At 51.4% G+C, this 17,485-nt stretch overlaps 1 protein-coding gene across 1 annotated transcript in view; it reads right to left on the reverse strand.

Moving 5' to 3' along the window:
- ELFN2 (extracellular leucine rich repeat and fibronectin type III domain containing 2) overlaps nt 1-9,299 on the reverse strand; it is a 60,763-nt gene extending 51,464 nt beyond the window's left edge. The window contains exon 1 of the mRNA XM_073330283.2: nt 9,211-9,299. The gene's annotated coding sequence lies outside the window, so the exon portion shown is untranslated. The remainder of the gene's footprint in view (nt 1-9,210) is intronic.
- Between the last annotated feature and the right edge of the window lie 8,186 nt (nt 9,300-17,485).

Genomic DNA, 17,485 nt, shown 5'->3' on the forward strand with positions numbered 1-17,485 from the left:
CTCTCCACTGACCACAAAGCCCCCTCCCTGTTTCTTCCACTCATATCATACCAGCCTCCTCTTTGTCCTTTCATGCAATCCCAGCACTGTTGGCATGACAGCCTTCTCTGCATCTCCTGTTCCCCATTTCTCACTGCCATATCATTTCAAATCTCCTCTGCAAACACCCCTTCTCTCTCCGGCCTGTGTCCCTCTGCCATTATTTATTGTTTAATTCTACTCTGGCATATTGGGGTCTGGCGTGAATGAAAGACTCTGTACAATGCTGTGCTTTTTTACTGAGCAATGAGAAGAGTAGAAATAGCAGATTTCAGATGGAACAAGAAAGAAGGAAGTTGCAACTGCAGAAACAAGTTGTTTTTTACAACCAGATTAACAACGAAATGGAATCAAATTCCAGAAGGGGCCAGGAAAGCAAAATTGCCTTGAGATCTTCCATATGAGCCCATGTTGGGGAAGGGCTAACGACAGGTGCGACAGTCGGGCTCCAGATACCCCAAGGGGAGAGTAGGGGGGTTGAACCCAAAAGAATAAGAAGTCAGATCAACTGATTGTGTACAATAAATGCCAAAAAAGGGTCCAGCTAGTTCAGCAAGGTGGCGCAAGACAAGCAATTCACATGGTGGGTGTCAGTAGGGTCATCCCTTCCCTGCTATCTTGGGGCTGGACTGTGACTCAGGACTAACTGCTATCAAAGACGACTTTCTGTCATGGAGTTCGGGATGCAGTCCAGACCAGAGAGGCGTTGTGTCACCTCCTACCCTGTAACTCCCTGCCTGGGACGTTCACAGTTAGCAACACACGTGCATGTCACACCCTGAGTGTTTCTGTATAGCTGCAGCCCTGATCCAGCAGCTCTAACTCCAGCAACAAACCAGTCACCCTCCCTGGTCTCTACCCACCTAGGTTACTATCTGCAGGGTGACCCCAACACCTTACCAGTCCTGAATTTTCCCAAAACCATGTGCTCTACAATGTCCAGCTCTGTCCTGGATAGTTCAGAGAAATAATATGATTCTTTTGTTCTTCTGAAGACACAAAAGCACATCACAGCTTATTAACTTAACTGGGGTAAATACATCCTTCCCTTTAAACACAGCACTGAGTTGGTTTATAAGAAAAATAAAAAAAATTATTATCAAAATAGGCAGAGGATTAACTGAGTTCATGCATAACGAATGACAACAGAAAGCATTACAAGTAAAACAAAACAAAACAATGCTTCTAAAAGTCTAAAACTTAATCTAGCTAGATACAGGCTTTGTTCAAGATGGTTTCTCTCACCAGTCATTCTTCTTCCCAGTCATGGCTGACTTTCCCTCAGTTGGGATCTTCCACAGAAGAACAAGAGGCTGGTTTCCCTTGTCTTCCTAGGTGAAAGAGCTTTGCCTAAGCCTGTTTCTCACCTATATTCAGTTTCCAGACACTTCAACCCCCACATTGGTTGAAGGACCCATCTTTCTCAGCTTGCAAGAAGAGCTCTCTTCCCTTGTGTCTGCCTAGTGAGGGATCACCTAGGGGTTCTCTGCCCCTCCTTTTATAGTCCAGTAAACATTTGAAAGCATCTCTCTCAAAGTTCATTGACTTTGCTTCAGGATGACTTCATGCTGTTCTTCCTTCCTGAGGTCTTCCCACCCCCCTGCTAAATTCTCTGTAAATGGGGCTTCCATTGTTTTTGGCCACACCTTGCTTAATTTCTTTGGAAACAGGTAGATAGCTGTGACATTCAATCCCTCCTGTCTGGGAGAGACCTGTTTCTCCCTTTGGGTCACTGACTTTAAAGCATAATATCATTAAGTATCCATATTTCCTCAGATACCGTTAATATACACATTTCACAATTATATTAATCACCAGCGTGATATTAGCTTTCAAAAAAGACCTCACTCGATACACTTTTATAACACAGTAAGATTGTACACAATCAACATCACTTGAGATGCAGCCTCCCGGTTTTTACTGACCAGTAAACCTTTGCAACGTATTCTTTGAAAAGTAAAACCCGGACCAAGTTTCTCTCTCCTACTGGGACACAGATGCCACGTCGTCTCCTACCTGACTTGTTGGCTTGATAGCTTTGTTCACCTAATATGTAAAAAATAGACCTTCACTGTCTTTGCCTGAAGTCCCAGCTAGTCAGAGAACCAGCTACACATCAGTGTGTCTAATGTGCTTACTCACTGCTTGCCAAATACATTTTAAGAACATAAATCTAGGGCATATTCATAACTTTTTGTACACACCCCATGTATACATCATGCAAAAATATTAATGATCAGTGAGTTATTACTTTTCCAATGATAGCCTGCCTGACACCCTTTAGATACAGACTATAACCATAGTGAGTTGGAGTACACTGAATTGGTCAGGCCATCTGAAACCCATCACCTGCTACCAGTGAGCCCCTTGCCTTCTGGCACTGGGCTGCTCTTAGGGTCACACCTCCCCCCTTACAAAGTTGCAGGCAGGTTAGCCACTGGCTGACCCAGACACAGCAGGTCAGGGCCCTCTCTCCTGGACAGGGCATCTACCATGATATCTCCTTTGCCCTTTATACAGAAGAAACCTGTGTTGTCACCTTTGTCTGTTTGTAGTCTCCAGGACAGAATAGCAGCGAGAATCCATAATTACACCTACTGAGGAGTTACAAACATTTCACAGTGACATTAATGACCAGTGTGTTTATTACATTTTACACGATATACTACAAGTTACCTTTTAAATAATCAGCCTGACTCCAGTGTATGAGGTGTAAGGAGTATGTCAGGCCTGACAAGAGTTGCTGACACACCGTACTGACCCACAAATGGGTGTCTGTGTCACACCTTCCCTGCTCCGGAACCCTCTTAGGGAGAATGTCTGTGGTATGGAGTTAATTCCCCCGACACCTTACCTCCCCTCCCCAAGGGCACTCTTCTGGTGCCCGTCTGTCTGTGACTAAAACTTAATCCCCCTCAAATCCCCGTTCCCACTCACTGAACATGTTGTCCCCTTGCTAGATTGTCTGTGACAGAGCTAATCCCTCTGAAGTCCCTTCAACCTTCCTGGACTTCTATCCCACTGCTACACTATTAGCATCTCACAGCTAATCCTTTTATCTGACCCCATTGTCCTACTCTGTGACTGGGGGCTGATCCCCTTGACCCCGCTGTCCTGGTGCTGGACTTCTCTGTGAGTGGGGCAGAGCCAAGCCCCCTCGCCCCACTGCCCTGGTGCTGGACTGTCTGTGACAGGGAGGGGGGCTGATCCCCCTGAAATGGTCCTTCAAACCTAGATTATTCGAGCAAGTTTTTTTTTTGACACAGTTCCCATCTGATCACAGACCCACCCCCAAGGCCACTTCCTATACCATGTCTCTAGAACACTTGGGAGTGGGGGCCTTACTCCCCCTTGCAAGCTCAGTCTACAATGGGGCAGATTCCCTCTCCTCTGGGCTCCCTTGGCTTTTTCAACCATGTCTGCAGTTTTCCCCAGCAGCAAGACAGAAAAGCAATAAAATGAAAAACGCAGTCAGCCGAAGCACAAGATTATGCAGAAATTAGAGACGGAAAAGGCCTCTTAAGTCACATCCTCCTGACTCTACACCAAGGCAGGACTGTTCCCCGCAGTATTTTTCACCTGCCTATCTTTAATTGCCCCAAGCGATCACGTCTCCAACGCGCCCCCTGGGAGACCCTTCTGTAGCCTAACCGAGCCTCCCGGCAGGAAGTGTTTCCTGACAGCCAGCTGAAATTTTTCCCCTTTGCTCAGTTTCATTCCATTACTCCAATTTACACCATCTTGCGCCACCTTAAATAATTCCTCTCCCTCCTTGGTGTTTCCACCTCTTCACTGTGTGCAGACTGTTATCGTGTCATCGTTTAACCAAGCTCTACATATTTAGTGCATTTAATCTTAACTCATAAATCAGTCCCTCCAGCCCCTTAAACATTTTTGTGGCTCTTCTCTGAATTCACTCCACTTTGTCAACATCCTTCTGCTAGCGAGGCACCCAGGACTGAGCGCTGTTTTCTAGGCGGGTCTCACTAGAGCAGTGCAGAGAGGAACTATTAGCCACTCGCTCCAGGGCATGTCGTCTCTGGATGTTGTCATATACAGACACCATGAGAGCTAGCTCATTACATACAGCTGGCACCAGGGAATAGAATTCAAGAGCTTTATCTTTTGAAGCACAAACTCTCTGCCCATGGAGTTAAAGAAGCAGAACAGGAGCTCTGACAGGAAAGGGAGTTGATATATACCTGGGCAAGACTGATCAAGTCTAGGAGGGGGCAGTGGTTCATACACACGTGCCAGTACAAAGAGTAGCTCACAACCCTGGGTTTAGCAGGCCAATGCTCAAACCACTGAGCTATCCCTCCCCCCAACAACTAGCTCACTTAGTTCATCCAGGAGAGAGGACCTCAGATACCCCAACAACTCTAACACAGTCCCAGCACACAAGCCACAGAAAGAACTGATGTGAGCCCTGACATATCCCAAATAGCCAAGTGGACACAATCAGGGTAAGAGTTTGAATGTCTAGAGCATCGTCCATCCAATGATCTCAAAGCACGTCACAAACATTAGCTTGTACCAATAGTCATTAATGAAGTACAATTTGTGAGTGTTAGGCCCATATTTCAGCTATGGAAACTGAGGCACAGAGCAATCATGTGACTTGCCAAAGCTCACATAGGACAGCAGGGGCAAAGCCAGGAATAGGACCCAGGTATTCTTACTCCCAGCCCCCACACCTCACCCACAAGACAGGCCACCCACCAAAACCAAACACCCACACACGTGCCAGAGAACAAGCCAATATACGTATGTGCAGTGAATAGTCACTGCTCCTCCTCTACATTGGTACCCACCAGCACAGACACAACAATGCCGATAACGGCAACTTGCATTTATATAGACACTTTAAGCCAAAACTCACCGAGTGCTCTACTAAGATGAACCCATCCATGCCCCTCTGGATAAAATCTCTCCTATGAGAACACTGACCTCAAAATTGTTCTTCCCAACCCTGGTAACCTTGTGCTTTTCTATAGGTTCAACAAAGCTTCTTCCTGACTAAGTTCTCAGAATGCCTGAGATTCTTCAGATTTCAGCATGGTTGGACAAGACTCACTGGGCCTGAGGCAGAGCCCAGTAATAGGAGATGCATCCCCCATCACTAGCTGGAGACTGGGACGGAGGGGTCTTTGGACTCAGTTTCCAACATATTAGATTATGCAAGGTATGGCTAGATAGATAGATCTGGGTTTTCATACCATATTCATCACCATGGTATCGGATACCATTCCACATTTAGAGTGCTATTTAGCAACATTACCTTCCCAACCCAGGGCCACCTGTAGTATTAATTATCTTTGTGAGTATTGATGACCCCAGTGTAAACCCTAAGATCATTAACACCAGACTAATGGTTGATCACCTTGTTTCCCCCTAAAATACCTTGGGCCCAAGTCCCATCCCTCCTCCATACATCAGCCAGGCAGAGATCTCACTGTCTTTGAGTTTCTGTTGACTGGCATGTGTGGAGCACATAAAGCCAGTCTCCTCAGTATTAGAAAATTATTTTATGGATTCCATCTCTTATGTATTTTTATAGTTCTCCTCACTGTAGTACGTGGGCATCTTCCAAACCCCCATGACTCATGAGGTAGGTAAGTATGTTAATTTTCATCTTATAAATGAGGAACCAAGGCACAGATAAATTACTGTAGAACCTCAAAGTTACAAACACCAGAGTTACGAAGTGACCAATCAACCACATGCCTCATTTGGAACTAACTGGAAGTATGCAATCAGGCAGCAGAGACCAAAAAAAAATCCCACCACAAATACAGTACAAAAGTGTTTTAAACCATAAACTACCAACAAAATAAAGAGAAAGTTTTTAAAAAAGATTTGACAAGGTAGGGAAACTATTTATGTGTTTGTTTCATTTTAAGATGGCTAAAAGCAGCATTTTTCTTCTGCATAGTAAAGTTTCAAAGCTGTATTAAGTCAATGTTCAGTTGTAAACTTTTGAAAGAACAACCATAACGTTTTGTTCTGAGTTATGAACAATTCGGAGTTATCAACAACTTCCATTCCTGACATGTTCGTAACTCTGAGGCTCTACTGTAAGTGACACGCCTGACATCACCTAAGGAGTATGTGGTAGAGGTGAGAATTAAGCCCAGGTCTTCTGAAACCTAGTGCAATGCCCATAACCACAAGACCATCCGCCTGAAGCTCCCAACTGGCTATCCTACCGTTGATGTCATTCCTGTGACACCAATGCCAAAGTAGCATACCTGGCTCTTTTTTGTTATTATGTACAACATTAATCCTCTTTCATGTCGGTAGGAAAGCTCTCCCACCAGATCACCTCTGGAGAGAGGAGAGTCACTGACCTTCAACCTGGTCCCCCACCTCTGAACTCTTGCCTTTCAGCCCAACACAAGCCATTCTATAAACACCTTCTTTCTAGAAATGTGCTGTCCAGAATATTTTGTCCCTTGACACCCCAACATTCCATGTGGTGCTAGAATTCCTGTCTTTATGACCTGACTCAACATCATCACCGATTGAGGCTATGTGACTTAGTTGCAAAGCCTCATGTGAAACTGAGATTCCCTGACTGCCTGTAAGAATGCAGGCCAAAGCCAAGAAGACCATGACCATCCAGAGAATTTCAAAACGGTGGTGACCCTGGCTGGGGCTGGCCCAGGAGATTTTACCCCAGCTGCAGAAACTGAAGGATATGTCCAGGGGATAGCACTCCCTGGTTTTCTGCCAGCACCAGGGACATCCTGTCATCCTGGCCAGCGCTTCTGTTCTTTTGAAAAAGGAAACAAAACCATCCACACTCAATGCAATGGGGACTGCTCCCTGGACAAATGGCACCAACACCTCTCTATATGCGATGGCTGTACCACCTCGACCCCACACGGCCACATGGTCTACAATGGGCCAGGTTCTTGTTAAAGTGAGGCATTGCTCAGGTGTGTCTTTTGTCAGATGATGGTGTGAAGTGCTCTTCTGAGTTAAACTGGCTCTGACCCAGCTGCTAGGATCTACTGGAGCTTTCGAGGATCTAAACAGGCCTCCATGCAGCTGCTACGATTTTTAATGGCTGAAATGGCTCTGATATGGCCATTAAGGTCTTCTGACTGAGCCTAAACTAGTTTTGATGAGACTGCTAAGATCTCGCCTGCCTGAACTGGCTTTGGCATGGCCTCTAAGATCTCCCATGGCATGCTCCGGGGTGCATCCATTCATGGGGAAATGCCAAGCGGGAGAGAGGAATTTAAGCCACTTTTCACCCCTCTCATTTCTACCCTCATCTGATCAGTTTACCTATGTGAAATTAACAGTCTTCTTGTTTTAATCCCATCCTGCAATCCACTCTGTATGACACAAGCTGAACCCAATAACCCACCCAGAACCAGCCCTGCTCTTTGGCAGGTAGATCCCATGCCCCCAGTGCCTGGAGAGGTCTTCTCACCCACCCAGGCTCATCACCAGGGGGTGAGGGCCACAGACACAGCCCTGCCTATAGTGCCTTAGCTGTTGGCCAGGGCTGCCAGTCCCCAGGTTTGCACCCTTGTGGAGCTGCTGCCTTGCATGTGGAGGGGGCATATAGGGGGCAATCTGTTTGATGCGGGGCTCGCCCCTCCCTCTCCTCCCGCACCGCGGCCCCTGACATCTCCTCGCCTGTGCCTTCCTGCGGCGCAAACAGGGAGGGGGCGGCGAAGGGAGGCGGGGGGCGGCGGTATTTAAATAGATTAATAATGCATGTTCCATGCAAACGAAGCTTTCCCGGGCTGTTGCGTTAGCGCTGCCGGCAGGCTGCACCTCCCCCGGACCCACACCGGCGGGGGCTGCTCAGCGCAGAGCGCCGCGGTGGCCGCATCAGGCCCAGGCGCTTGGGGCCCCGCTCCCCAGCGATCCCACCCCTGCCCCGGGCGTGACACAGCGCGGCGCAGGCCAGCTCCCCCCGGGCATGGGCCCGGCCGCCCACCTCCCAGAGCGACCGGCCCAGAGCCCCGCTCAGCCCCCCGGCCTCGCGGGGGAAGGGGTGAAAATTGAACCACGCAGCGCTTCCAAGGCCCAGCCACACGTGCATGCATGTGCTGGGCACTCTCTCCGACCTGCAGCAGCCTGGCACCCGTGGGCACTCACACGTGCCCCCACGGGAGGACGCATGCACGTCCCGGGGCGCCCATGCCTGCATGCATGCTGACACACATGTGCACGGCGGCCAGCGGCCCCACGCGCACACAGGAGCAGACGCGCAGACAGCTCCTCCCGAGCGTGCCGGCTACTGCAGCACCGGCTGCTCTCCGGCCAGCTCCACGGTCTGTCCTGGGATGACAATGGGATGCGTCTGGTCCCTCTTGTTCAGATTCTCCTCCCCTCACCCCATGGTCCAAAGCAGGGGGCTGCTGACACATACAAATGTGGGCACACTTTCTCGGGTGCAATAAACCGGCGCGCGGGCACCCTGCTCCCAGCACACACACACACAGGCACCCGGCTCTCTGGGCTGGCCCCTGTGGCGCTGGCCAGCTGCAGGCACACACCACACGTTCCCGGGGAGCCTCCTGCAGCCAGTGGAGCCTGCCAGCAGAGCACGGGGGAGCCAGGCACAGCAGCCGGGGGCTGACTTTCCCCACCCACCCAAAACATACCCCCGCCACCCACGCACCCCTGCCTCTGCAAAGAATCCCCGCCAAAGTTTGCAAAGCCACAGAGGCTGGAGAAAAAGGTGTGTGTGGGGGTGGGTGGGGGACTACACAATCTCTCTCTTGCCCCTATAGTTGCCAGCAAAAAATTAAAACCTACCCCTCTTGCTCCCGCAGGGGTTGCAATGGGGAAATCCAGCCGACCCCAGCTGCACGCCGCCGACTCGGCAGCTATTCACGATCCCCAGGCACACAGAGAGACCACGGGCGTGCAACGCACGGCTCCCTCCCTCTCCTCTTCACGTGTGCTTCATCTGGCCGGCCAGCCCCTCGGAGCCGCTGCTCTTCCTTCACCTGCCTTCCCCCCCCCCCCCCCCGGCCCCAAAGCAGTGACAGCTTCGAAGAGAGATCGGAAGGGGGAGGGAGAGATGCAGAGGCGGGTTTGATCCTTCTCGCCCTAACCTGGCTGGGAGACACGGGGCGACACGAAGAGCCGGGGAGCCAGCCCCACGGTGCATGCACAGCCGCCGCCGAGCGAGACACGTACCTGCCGCTCCCGCGGGGAGACTCTCAGACCCCTCCTGGCTCCGAGGATCGCTCCTGCAAGGGCTGGCGCTCCCGCCGCGCGCGCGCCTGTGTGTGTGTGTGTGTGTGCGCGCGCGGGGGGGCCCCCTCCCCCGGCCTCACCCCTTTGCACGGTGGGTTCCCCTCTCCCCCAGCTGCTTCATTGCCCCGAGGCCCAGCGGCCGGGCTCACGACCCCCCGGCCGGGCGGAGACGGAGGCTGAAGCCGGGGCGGGCGGAGACAGGCGGGGGATTGGCCGCCGCTGCAGCTGCATCACGGGGAGCACCAGGCAGAAGGGGCCGTGGTGGCATTTAAACCGCCAGTGATGACTTCGGCCCGGGCTCTGGGGCGAGGCGAGGCTGCTGCTCCCAGCCGGGCAGGCTGTGACAAGCGAAGGTCTGTCTCCCCTGGAGCTAGCGCCCAGGCTGCACCGCCTTGCCCAGCCACAGCTCCGGTGCACACAGGTAAGGGGGTGGGCCTCCGTTAGATATGTTAAAACACACACATGCACCAGCTGCTGGGAGACTACCCCCTCCCCTCACGCGATCGCACACATGCAACAGCTGCTGGGCACTGCACCCCTCCCCTCACACGATCGCACACATGCAACAGCTGCTGGGCACTACACCCCTCCCCTCACGCGATCGCACACATGCAACAGCTGCTGGGAACGACCCCCTCCCCTCACGCGATCGCACACATGCACCAGCTGCTGGGCACTACACCCCTCCCCTCACACGATCCCACACATGCAACAGCTGCTGGGCATGCAGCTACATAGCTGCTGAGACACTATCGTTCCCCATACACACAAGCACAACAGCTACAGGGAAATCATCGTATCCCTCACAGAAACAGACACACACAAGTGGTGTAGAAAAATAATGCCTGCCTCCAACCCCCTGCCCTCCCACACCTAGATATATGCAGCAGCAGAAAGGAAGATAGCTCTGTTCCTCACATTCACAAACACCACAGCTGTAGAAAAACTGGCCACTCTCTGAGACACAAACACACACAGACAGACACAACAGCTGCAAAGAAACTCCTCATGTCTTTCGCCCAAACACACACATGCAACAATGGAAGGGAAATGGTCCAAGTCCCTCAAACGCAGCTGCAGAGAAACCGCTCACATCTCCTTCTCCCAACGCACACATGCACACAAAGAACAGCTGGAGTGAAACCAGCAGCTCTGCACAAATATAAACACACATACAACAGCTTCTGGAAAACTACTCATCTCTCTGTCTCTCTCTCTCTCACACACACACACACACAGAAGCTGATGGGAAACAACTGACATCACACACAAAAATGCAGCAACTCTAGAGAAACTACCCTGTTGATCAAACATATCCGCACAAGCATATGAAACAGCTATGTTATTATTAATTATTACTATTTGTATTGTGATATTACCAAGGCGCCCCAGTCATGGACTCGGAGCCCATTGTGCTAGGCCTGTCTAAACAGAACAATAAGATGGTATAACTACTCCATCTATCAAACACACACACACCACACGCAAGTGTGGGGAACAACTATAGAGAAACTCTCTCCTCTGTTATAATAATAATACTTAGCTCTTTTCAGCTATAGATCGCAAAGTGCTTTGCAAAGGAGGTCAGTATCATTATCCCCATTTTACAGTTAGGGGAAACTGAGGCATAGAGAAGTAAAGTGACTTCCCCGAAGGTAAGCAATTAGGCCAGTGACAGAACCGGGAATATAACCCACATTTCCTGACTCCCAGTCCAGTGCTCTATACACTAGGACACACTTCCTCTCTCTCTCACACGCACACACATACACACACACAAAACTATCCACATCCCTCCCAGTGGCACTAATTATGGAGGGCTGGGGGGCGAGGTTTTTACATTTGCTCAGAGTTCCACGGGGTAGAGCCGGGGCAGGGCCAGGGCCCAACCACTTTTAAGAAGTGGTCCAATACTAAATCAGAGCCACTGCTGCCGGAGTGGTTCAGAGCATCACTCCAGCTGTGCGGTTGCAACACTACTGAAATTGGACCCAGCCGCCCCATCTCTTAGACATACACAAACACAGGCAACAAGTGTAGAGAAAATAGCCCCTTCCTTTACTCTCAGATTCAAAGTTGCAGGAAAAGTAGCCCCAGCCCTCACATATGCAATAGCTGCAGAAAAGCTGTTCTTTCTCCCATACACAAAACACACAAGTACCCCAGTGCTAGGGAAACCAACTACCTGCACTCCACACACATATTGCATTGGCAATAGCCTCAAAGAATAATTGTATCTCTCACACACACGCTCTCTCTCTCTCTCTCACTCTCTCTCCAGCTTCAGGAAAACTACTTTATCTTGCCCAGCCACAGCTGTAGGAAAACCACCCACAGTGCACACACACAGACTTGAGAATCCAAGGGACTATGAATGGACAAGATATATTACGCCCCATCTGGTCCATCCCCTGGTCCAGTGCAGAATTCTTCCTTGCAATATATTCTTCACGGCTTTGTCCGCTGCATTTGTAAATGTCCGTGGGGGATTATCCCATGGCTGAATAGACTATACACATTAAGAATGTTTTCCACACCTTCGACCTAAGTCAGCTGTAGAGACAGTCCCTCTCCCAGTTCATCACCCAATAAGCAAGGCCTTCTCCTCTCCCCTGTCCACTGCCACATTAGTAGCCTAGCCTTCCAGACATCCCTCAGCGCTCAGTTTCGTAAACGTCGCCCTCCACAAAGATCAGTAAGCAGACAAGGGTGTAGGGTCTGGGCCCCATTAAGGCATCTGTATGACACTCTGGAGAAGGGGGGTTGAAGTAGCCCCATAGAGCCCCCTCAGGGTGTTTGGGGAGGGAAGGTGCAAGCCATTCCCAAAGGAGCATGAGGGGAGGAAGTCATTCAACCTATCTCCCCCCATCCCACACACACACACTTCTTGATCCAGGTGTGACCCCATGAGTGGGAAGGGGGAGGGGAGGAAAGTGGCTGTATGCACAGGGTAATCTGCCTTTGGAGCCTGGTGAGTGGTGGCAGGGGAAGGGGTCACATTGAGAGGGATTCTGATCACCATGCCAGCTGAGCTCTCTCTCTCCCTCCCTCCCTCCCTCCGTCTGTCCGTCTGTCTCAGTCCCTCATCCCGGGGCTGCATTCCGATTCCCTGCTCTGCGAGGGAAAGAAGGAGGGACCCATGAGGAGGCCAGGCTCAGCCTCTCGCTGCAGTCAGAATCTCTCCACTGATCTATAATGCGGTGAGCAGTGACAGATTGATTTTACAGCTCTCCTTGGAGCCGGCCGCTGGCCCTGCGCGTGGGATGAATCAGCTTTCTCTGGGCCTTGGCTTTTAGTTCATTATTTTCTCTGAACCTCCCTCGCAGGCAGCTGGAGAGAAAGAGAGAGGGAGAAACACAAAGTTGGCGGAAGGGTTTTTTTTGTTGGACGTTCCCGCACTCACAGCGTGGGGCAGGGACTCCAGAAGGTGGGAAAGAAGAGGGAGGGGGAAGGGAAGGGAAGGGAAGGGCCTGTTGTCCATTAACTGGTACCTTGTTCTGCACCTGCTGCCCTGTTCAGAGAAGCCAGGTCCATTTTACATGACTAACTAGTTGCTCCATGTACACTGTTTGGGAGATGGAAAGCACTACATAGGGCTAAGTAGTATTCATGATGATGATGATTATACCAGAGCCTTATTCTGCACTGAATGGAGCCTGGGTCTATTTTAATGTTACCAGTACTGGCTTCTGCAACACAGAGATTGGGTTCATTTGGCATAGTACCAGTACCAACTGCTGCCCTAACAGCCCTGTATATAGAGGCCGGTTCCAATGACATGTTACCGGCACTGGCAGACTGAACGTCGTCCCCTTGGCACGTCTATGGGATTGCTGACTAGCAGGCGCTCACAGGTGAGTTGAGTTGGAGAGTTCACTGCCCTAGAAATCAGCTCCCAGGGGCAGGGGTGGCAGGTTTGTAGAAATTTTGGTGGTGCCCAGAACCCGCCCCTGCCCAAACTCAGCCCCCCACCTGCCCAAGGCTCTGGGAGGGAGTTTGGGTGGGGGAGGAGGTCTGTGGTGTAGGCCCTAGGCTGGGGCAGGGGATTGGGGTGCAGGCTCTGAGAGGGAGTTTGGTGATGGGAGGGGGTGCAGAGGGAGGGGGTGTGGGATGAGGGCTGTGGGGTGTGGCTGCAGATGTGGGGTTTGGGGTATGGGAGGGGCTAAGGGCAAGAGTAGGGGTGTAGGGAGTGAGAGCTCTGTCTGGGGCTGGGAATGAGGGGTTTGGGATATGGGAGGGGCTCAGGGTGAGAGTAGGAGTGTGAGGGTGAGGGCTGTGTCTGGGGGTTTTGGGGGGTTAGAGAGGCTAGGGGCTCAAGCAGAGGGTTGGAGTGCAGGGGGATGAGGGCTATGGCTGGGGCTGGAGATAGGGGTTTGTGGTGTTGGAGGGGGCTCAGGGCTGGGGCAGAGGGTTGGGGTGCAGGGGGATGAGGGCTCTGGCTGGGGCTGGAGATGAGGGATTTGGGATGTTGGACGGGCTCAGGGCTGGGGTAGAGGGTTGAGGGTGCGGTGGGGAGGTGAAAGTTCTGGCTGGGGGTGTGGGCTCTGGAGTGGGGCAGGGCTGGGGATGAGTTTGGGGTGCAGGCAGGCTGCTCCGGGACAGGGGCCAGAGAGGAGGACTCCCCCCAGCCCTTTCCCTGCCGGCACCAGCGAGCTCTGGGGGAGGAGCCCCCCTTTCCTAACCCCCCCCCCGGCAGCACACTCACCCCCACCACTGTCACTGCATGTGCTCCTAGGACCCCTCTCAGGTCCAGGAATCTCCCTCGCCTCCCCCGTGGTGGGTGCCAGGGGGTGCTGCGTGTGCCTCCTCCCCTGCTGTTGCCCCTGACTGTAGCCTCACTGGGGGTGAGGGATGGGGCTGCCTCCTTGCCCAGCATGGGGCAGGAGAGGTGCCTGCACGCGGAGGGGCCCCCTGTGCTGGTGGAGGGTCCCGCCGGAAAAGGGGAGGGTCTGAGGTGGAAGGGCAGGCTCAGGGTCAGTGTGCCCTGGCAGCGGAGTAGGGGGCACTAGGACCCTGCAGCAGCAGTTGCTGTGGAGAGGCAGCATGGAAGAGGCAGAGGCAGGGACACTCTGCTGGGGGGCTCCCAGAGGCAGCAAGAGTCGGCGGGGGACACTCAGGGGAGGTGCAGGGGGGCAGCAGGTGGGGTCACCCAGCCCCAAATATTGGTGGAGCTGGGCCCCTGGGCTCTGAATATTGCTGGTGCTAAGGCACCACGTGGAGATATAACTCGCCGCCCCTGCCCAGGGGTGGGCATGGCACTGCTGGCATTGGCCAAATTACCCTTGGCAATCTGAGCCAGCCGGACTCATCGCTCAGTCCATTGCAAACCCCACTCAAGAGGAGAGTAATAAATCCCACTACCTAGTCTGAAGAGGCAGGATGAGGTCAGGTTTTCAGATATGTACCCAAGAGCATCGTGTACCTCCAGAGTCGGGAGGGAGCCATCAGGACCCTGCACGGAGCCATGGATTTGTGCAGGACGAGGGGCTCTGGGTGACGTATGCCTAATGGGAGGCAGGCACAGTTTGGTATCTAACGGAAGATAGGGATATTCCGCTCTCTGTCCCCAGGCTCCGTGTAATGAATTGGAGCTGATCTCTGCTACATCTGAATCTGAGTCTAGACCCACTGCTTAAAAGACATGTCAGAGCTGCCTATGGGCTCTAGGGAATGTCACCCTGATGGGACACACCCCTCCCACCTGGCCTGCAGGAGAGAGAGAGGAGAATCCTACCTCCAGTTCTTTCCATTCCAGCCTTCTTCCCACTCATGGCTCCCCCTGTCAGACCCCACCCATTCCTCCCTCTGCTGGGGTGAAAGAGGAGCTTGGCCCCAATGTTCAGTCTATCCCAGGCTTCTCCTTCATACCCTGCTCTCTGAATGGGGATGGAGCCCTGGGTGAGACACAGGCTGCCTCTGATCCTGGCATGTCCCAGGGCCTCCTTGGAGGGGACAGATTCCTGGACTTACAGGGGGGAATGAGGGTGTCCCGTGGAAGAGAGGAAAAGGAGTGGAGCTGGAGTCACAGGGAGCAGCTATACAAAGGGAGCTATGATATCATTATGATGGCTGCACCAATCCCAGGCAGACAGCTTTCCACATCAATCCCATCCCCCCCCTCGCCATATCTCCATCCTCCCCACCCCACCTCGCAAATGCCTGTTGACCTGCACACCATGTTTCAATCACCCCCTTAGGGGACAGCTGGACAGGGATGAGAAAGTGGCCTTCAAGACAGACGGACAGACTTGTGTACTTCAAAATCAAAAGTCCTTTTGATCTTCAAAGATCAATGGGAGATGAGACAGAGGAGGGTGGGGAAAGAGGTGGCAGGGGGAGACAAAGAGAGAGAGTGAGGTTTCCTAGATTTCTACCCCAGTGAGAGGAAGAGAGACAGCACATTCCGTCTCATCCACTTTGGGTAATCTTTTAATCTCTTCTGTTTTAATCTTTCACGTCAGGAATGAGATAAAATAAATATTAAAAAAGAAAAACCCACAGTTGGAATGGGGGAAGGAGGAGACAGACAAACAGACAGTGTATCCTTTCCAGGCCTTCTCTCTCCTTCCCTCCCTTTCTCCACTGTCAAGCAGGAGCCTGATTCAAGGCAGTGTGGGATAGTGGATCGAGCATCTAACTGACAGCCAGGATACCTGAGATCATGGCAGTACCATTGACTCACTGTGTGGTGTTGGGTAAGTCCTCACACCATTCTGTGCCTCAGTTTCCCCAACTTTTGGAAGGGCTGTGGGAGCAGGAGATGAGAAGCAGTAGATGTGGGAGCAGTAGATGTTGTTAGTGGGATTTCAACCCTCTCATGAGCTGAGGGTGAGAATAACAAATGAGCCCACAGTGAGCCACAGGGAAATAATCCCAGCCAGTGTGGCCCATGGAGGGGACGAGAGTGGGGGCATCATCAATTCCCAGGGCAGAGCTGGGAGATGGAGATTATGATGTGAAAAGGTCATGGCCCCTCCCCACCTTCTCCCATAGCTAATGGCAAAGGATCCAGTCCTGGCTCCCATTGAAATCAACAGCAAAACTCCCATCCATTTCAAAGGCAGCAGGATTGGACTCTCTTTATTTCTTCTGTGCCCTTTCTAGGCTATTGATTGACCTGTGTTTAGTGAGAGATAGCTAAGATATTAAATGAGACATTTGTTTAACAAAAATATAGATCCCAGAAGGAAAATTGAACAGACTTCTATAGCACAGTAATAGGTGCAGTCAAAAAACCAGAGAAAGAGAGAGAGAATCTTCCTATATGCATGGAAAGTGCTCAACACGTAGTAATGATGGTAATGCAATTATTATTAGATTTATACAAAAATATTGAAGGCTACAGATTTCACTGTCACAAATTATCAAAACAAATAACATTATGAATATTTTACATATCTATCTCCCTTATATACAATCCTAGCCTATAGAATGTCACTTACTAACCCATGGATCATAAATATTCTAAAGAACCGAAAATTGATACAGTATAAAATAGTAACTTGACGACAGACTCCACTTAATTAGAGCAGGGCCACAGGGATGCTGAACTGGCCTCGTGAACTCATATACCATGGGTAGTTCCTCCCTCTCTCTGTTAACAAATTAGCCCTTCAGCTGCTGCACTGAGGTGACAGCTGCTTCCCTCTTGGTGTTTGATCCTGAATGGTGCTGAGCACTTGGGGTGAGATCCTGGCCCCGCTGATGCATATGGGAGTTTTGGCATTGCCTTCAGTAAGGCCCTCGGCCCGTGCTCCAGCAGAGCACTCGAGCCTGCACAGGGACAGTTCCACTGAAGTCAACAGGACTGTTTGTGGGCATTGTTGGGTTGGGACCAGAGGGCTCAGCTCTTTGAGGATGGAGCCCTCAGTGTCTGGCTCAAAGCCCATGCCAGGTGAATGCAGTGTAAAGGTGGTTTCCACTGGTGCTGGGTGAATAATGCAAATACCTTTAGGCAGCTATTCAGGCAACGCTTTCTGTGGATCCACTTGGCCATATCCATGCCCCTTTCACATTCACTTTCCATAAGAGTTTGAGCAATAACGTTTTGCTCACAAAAATGTTGGCAGAATATGAATTTCAGAGTTGCAGCTGGTGTGAATACCATGGAGACCAAAATGACTGTTCACACACAAGTACCTTCACCAGAAATGCTTCTTGCATCTTCACTCAAACAGAGAGCAGGAAAGAATGCATGTGACTTATCTGACCAATC

The sequence above is a fragment of the Lepidochelys kempii genome, chromosome 1 (genome assembly GCF_965140285.1).
Source record: "Lepidochelys kempii isolate rLepKem1 chromosome 1, rLepKem1.hap1, whole genome shotgun sequence".
In the NCBI taxonomy this organism is placed as follows: domain Eukaryota; kingdom Metazoa; phylum Chordata; order Testudines; family Cheloniidae; genus Lepidochelys; species Lepidochelys kempii.